The sequence below is a fragment of the Primulina tabacum genome, chromosome 3, assembly GCF_025594145.1.
Source record: "Primulina tabacum isolate GXHZ01 chromosome 3, ASM2559414v2, whole genome shotgun sequence".
NCBI lineage: Eukaryota > Viridiplantae > Streptophyta > Magnoliopsida > Lamiales > Gesneriaceae > Primulina > Primulina tabacum.
Window position 1 is genome coordinate 32,705,485 of NC_134552.1, and position 5,314 is coordinate 32,710,798.

The following is a 5,314-nucleotide window of genomic DNA, read 5'->3' on the forward strand; positions in this document are numbered from 1 at the left end:
TTGACTCGAATTCGACAAGCTCGACTACGAATTAAATATTTTTGAGTTAGCTTGAAAATCTCGTGAACCAGCTCGTTCATTTACACCCCTGCCCATCCCCATCTCCATCGGGTATCCAATTTAATCTCCACCATCATACCCGTCGGATGATTGGATATCCATACTCTACCCAAATATCTATCACCAACTATAATTGAATTTTATCAAATTTGAATATTTCGAGTAAGTTATGGATATTTACTAAATTGTTTAGAAAAATAAGGAAAAAAATTAAACATTATAGTAAAATGAGCAAATATTAAAAACAATTTATCATAAAATCATTTTCGAAACAAATAGCATCAATTCTTTACTAATAATTTTCTTCATTTGATATAATTAATATCATTAAAAAAAAATATTAGAATAAACACTATAACCGAAATGTCAGGTCGGATATCGGATTCACCATCGGTTACGGAGGAAAGTGTCATCCCTATATTGAATCACTTCTAACATTTCAATGGCATGTAAATAAAATATCATAGCAGAACAACTGATTGATTCGTGTTCAATTTTAAATCTGTAATTGCTTGAAATATCGAAATTTGCTGAATAGTTTCGGACAATTATTGGTCAATATGACTTGGAAATAAATTTTTTTATTATTCATCAAATGAAGTAATAAAACTGAAATGGAGCTCTATTGGCGTTTGAAAGAAGAAACATTACCTCAAAAGGAGAAGGGTACCTACGACGAGCAACGTGTAAAAGAAGAAAAGATTCACCAATGTACTAGAATTGAACAAAATATTGTTGTTGGACTGGAACAATGAATCACAAAAAAACAATTCAAATACGACAGAAATTTGTCTCTTTTTTCATAACCAAATGATTCAAAGATAGTTCCCCGGAGATATCAAAGTAAACCAACGACAAGTACAAAGACAATGTACAGCCTTGCGCTGTACCATTTCCTTCAATGTTAACCGTCACAATTTATACCCTTTTATCTATTTTAATTTATATATGTTCCTACGTATCTCAATTCCAGTTCTAAAGAAAGTGCAACTTTCACAATCATAGAGTTGGAGGAAAATGGCAAAAGTTTCGCTTAACCATAAGGGGAAGAATAGGAACTCGAGAGCCTGTTGGATATGGACCCAAATAAGCAAGGGGATAAAAACGTGGCAGGCAGCCGCAAGAGCTGCTTCCGGGACATGGTCTCGAGTTCAAGAACTTGTCTTACAGTGTATTGAAGAAATAAAAAAGACGACATGTGGATCAATAAGGAAACTTATCTTCTAATGACAATTCTGGGCAGGCTGCAAGAGGAGAAATATTGGCCATCATGGGTCCCAGTGGTGCCGGCAAGTCTACCTTCTCGATGCTTTGGCAGGCCGGATTGCTCAGGGAAGTCTTGAAGGTGCTGTCAGAGTAGATGGTAAACAAGTACGTTTTTCTGTATCGATTATCAATCAGGCATTTACAGTAGCCAATGTACGGAAATGAACGTAATGGATTGAATATGAAAAAATGTTATTGTCAACGGCCTCTTGACCAAGTGGCAGGCAGTCTCCCCAATTTGGAGCAACGGCAAGGATTCAAAACTTGTCCAAATCCCCATTCATAAAGCTAGCAAGTAATACTGGTGGTTCATTTTGCAGGTGACAACAGCTACATGAAGATGATTTCATCTTATGTGATGCAAGATGATCAGCTCTTCACCATGTTAACAGTTTTCGAGACCTTATGTTTGACGGCTAAGTAAGGCTTCCTCCAACAATCCTCCACCGCTGAAAAGAAGAAGAGAGTCCTGAGCTGTCGAACAATTGGCCTGATAGTACGGATAAGTTTCTTGATAGGCCTTCCACTCTCCTTCTCCCTCTCTTTTGGTTTTTTGAAAACATGTATGATTTGCAGAGTGCAATGCATACATACATTGGCAATGAGGGGAAAAGAGGAGTCTCGGGTGGAGAAAAGCGAAGAGTCTCCATTGGAATTGACATAATCCACAAGCCATCACTCTTGTTCCTTGATGAGCCAACTTCAGGTCTTGATTCCACGAGGGCTTTCAGCGTAGTAGAAAGGGTGAAGGACATTGCAAGGGGGTGGCAGCATCGTCCTCATGACACTACACCAGCCTTCATTCAGAATTCAAATGCTCCTTGGACCATATCACGGTGCTTGCAAGGTATGTGTGCCTCTCCCAATTGGCTTGATGATTGATCACATTGTAGGGACTTTTGGAGGATCCAGTCATGAGAATTCTGCATATCTTGGTAAGGTAACCAATTTTATAGTACAGGGGGAGACTGATATACATGGGAACTCCGACTGATCTATCTGCATATCTTTCTGGGTTCCAAAAGTGCCAGTTCCTGATGGTTGAAACAGCTTAGAATACCTCCTAGATGTGATCAAAGACTATGATGGCTCAACTGTTGGACTTGATCTCTTGTGCTGTATCAACTGCGATGGGATTAAAACCAGATCAAGTTGCAAGAACTCCGATTCCTAAAACACCAAAAAGGTCCCAACACTCCTATGACTCCTCGGAAAGAGTCCTTGCTCAAAGCACTTTAATCTCCATAGCAGCCAATTTTCGACTAGAAACATGGAGTCTCATGCTTTTTCAGGGCAATTTGACAACAGTGATGATTACGATGAATCAACGCTTCCCTTGAACGAAAAGGCAGGACTGCTCATAGCCTATGAGCATGCAGAGTGGAATCTATAATGCTCGGTTGGCTTCCCACTTTTACAAAGATTTCTCAACCTGGATCTACCAAGGTGTAACAGGAACCCCACGTCGCCCTCCAACGTGGACACCTTCGCATACACCAGGACAAACTCCAGGAAAAACACCATATTCAGTTTCTAGAAGTCACATTTCGAACCATTATCAAATGCCCAACCGAAACCCTTCACATACAATGACACCGTTTGTCTTTACCACTCAACCTGATCCATATGTTCCTTCTTATGAAGAGTTTGACATGGCAGAAGAAATACTTGATGAGTCTGAGCACAGGCACAAGTTTGCCAACCCCTGGCTCCGCGAGGTGGCTGTCTTATCGTGGAGAACTACCTTGAACGTGATTCGGACCCCTGAACTCTTCTTGTCCCGTGAGATTGTCCTGACAGTGATGGCTCTGGTACATTCAACCCTCTTCAAGAATCTCCACGAACAGGACTTCAATTCCATAAACAAGCTTCTCAATTTCTACATCTTCGCAGTCTGCCTCATCTTCTTCTCTTCCAATGACGCCGTCCCAACTTTCATTGAAGAAAGGTTCATCTTCATCCGAGAAACATCCCACAATTCTTATCGAGCTTCCTCTTATGTTATCTCCTCCCTTCTAGTCTATCTCCCATTTTTCGCAGCCCAGGCATTCACATATGCAGCAATCACTAAATTCATGCTTCATTTAAATAGCAGCATCCTCAACTTCTGGCTGACCCTCTATGCCTCGCTGATAACGACCAATGCCTACGTGATGCTGGTGAGTGCAATGGTTCCAAGTTACATCACTGGCTACGCAGTAGTGATAGCCACAACAGCTCTGTTCTTCTTAACTTGTGGGTTCTTCTTGAAGCCTTCCCAAATCCCCAAATATTGGAAATGGCTTCATTATATATCTGCACTCAAGTACCCATTTGAAGCATTGCTTATAAATGAATTCAAAGGCTCACATTGCTACCATGGAAAAAGAAACGAACTTTCGCCAGGTCCCCTAGGAGAGATAAAGCTCAGTGAACTACACAACGTATCACAACCATTGCCCTCTAGCTGCAATTTAATTGGTGAAGACATTCTATTCACAATGGATATTCATAAGATCGAGAATATCTGGATTGACATTGGTATTCTGCTGGCATGGGGTGTTCTTTATCGGTTCTTCTTTTATGTGGTTCTCAGGTTTTATTCTAAAAATGTGAGAAAATAAAGCCTGGATTTGACAGTTTATTGTTCCCATCTTTCTTTGAGGTTGACAGCTTTCTCAAATGCAAGGCAGTTGGTCACCCCTGAAACAGGGGTAGCCCAGTTTTATCGAGTTTTCTAGCATCCAAAATGTCTTCGGGATTTGTAATATTTGGTCTACTTTACACTTTTTTAACGTGAAAAATAAAAGAAACGTGGACATATCCATGGAACAAAGTCAGAAAAAATCCAGTACTTTATTCATTCTCGGATGCAAACGTAGTAGCTTTAGTTCTTGTTGGGCACCATTAGATAACACGTAGAAAATATGTAGATTCAAAGTACGATAATGTTATCCAACTGCATGTAAATTTAAAAAAAATAAAAATTCCTAACTAAATTATTTTAATTGTATTAATTAATGGTGGTAGGAATGTTTACATGTTAAAAATGTGATTTTCTATTAGAATACATAAATCTGGGTTTTAAGTGTATTCGAGACGCGAATGAGGAACGGAGACTAGGGACTCTGAAGGCAAAATATTTTTATTAAATGATTATTTTAATTATTTAATATAGGCATATTAAATATGAAAATTTCGAAAATGGTGTCTTTTAAAGTTTTTCCTACATTCTAATGGCCTAATGAGCCTATTATGCTAAGGTTATTGGGCCAAAATTTCTACCTTATTATTTAAACCATATGAGGTATTTCCAAGCCCTATAACTCTTCAAACCACAGCCTCCTACACTAAGAAACCTAGGATTTTTTCTCCCTAGCCACACGCACACATCTACACGAAACCTAGCCACTTTCACGTGGATTTTGAAGGAAAAACGCAGCAAGGCTTCCCCGTCTCTCCGACAACGTACCTTCTCATCTAGAACTTTTTATACGTTCGTGAATCAAGCAAAAGCACGCTTTATTCCTTCTTTTCTCATCGTTCATACCATAGTATGTGTGAAATAAATGTTTGCATGAAAAATCTGATATCTCTCATTATTTTCGTTTTATGAATTGTACATGCCAAAAACTTGGATTTTAATGCCTTATAATTCAAAATAACGATGCACAAAGGGGCTGCCTAGTTAGGGCTATTAGAAGGGTCAATTTTCAGATGGTTTAGGGACCCTTAGATGCACGATACAAGGCTGGAAACGAAAGGGCAAGGTTGTTCGAAATCTAGGGCCTTACAAGGGAACCAGGGCACGCGAGGGAGAAAAAGAAAGAGAGGCCGTGTGGTGCTGTCCAGTGAGGGGTTGGGCTTGTGAGGGTCCTAGCCATGAGCTACAGTGGTCCACACATGGCTGGAAAGGCTAGAAGGGCCGAGGGTCGCTCTTGTAATATCCCAACCTTTTTATCATTTATTGTCAATGATGTATTCGTTGGTTTGAGTTTTGGAGATACGA

At 39.6% G+C, this 5,314-nt stretch overlaps 1 pseudogene; it reads left to right on the forward strand.

Moving 5' to 3' along the window:
- The first annotated feature begins 674 nt into the window (after positions 1 to 674).
- On the forward strand, positions 675 to 3,975 carry LOC142538666 (ABC transporter G family member STR-like; annotated as a pseudogene).
- Positions 3,976 to 5,314: the final 1,339 nt, after the last annotated feature.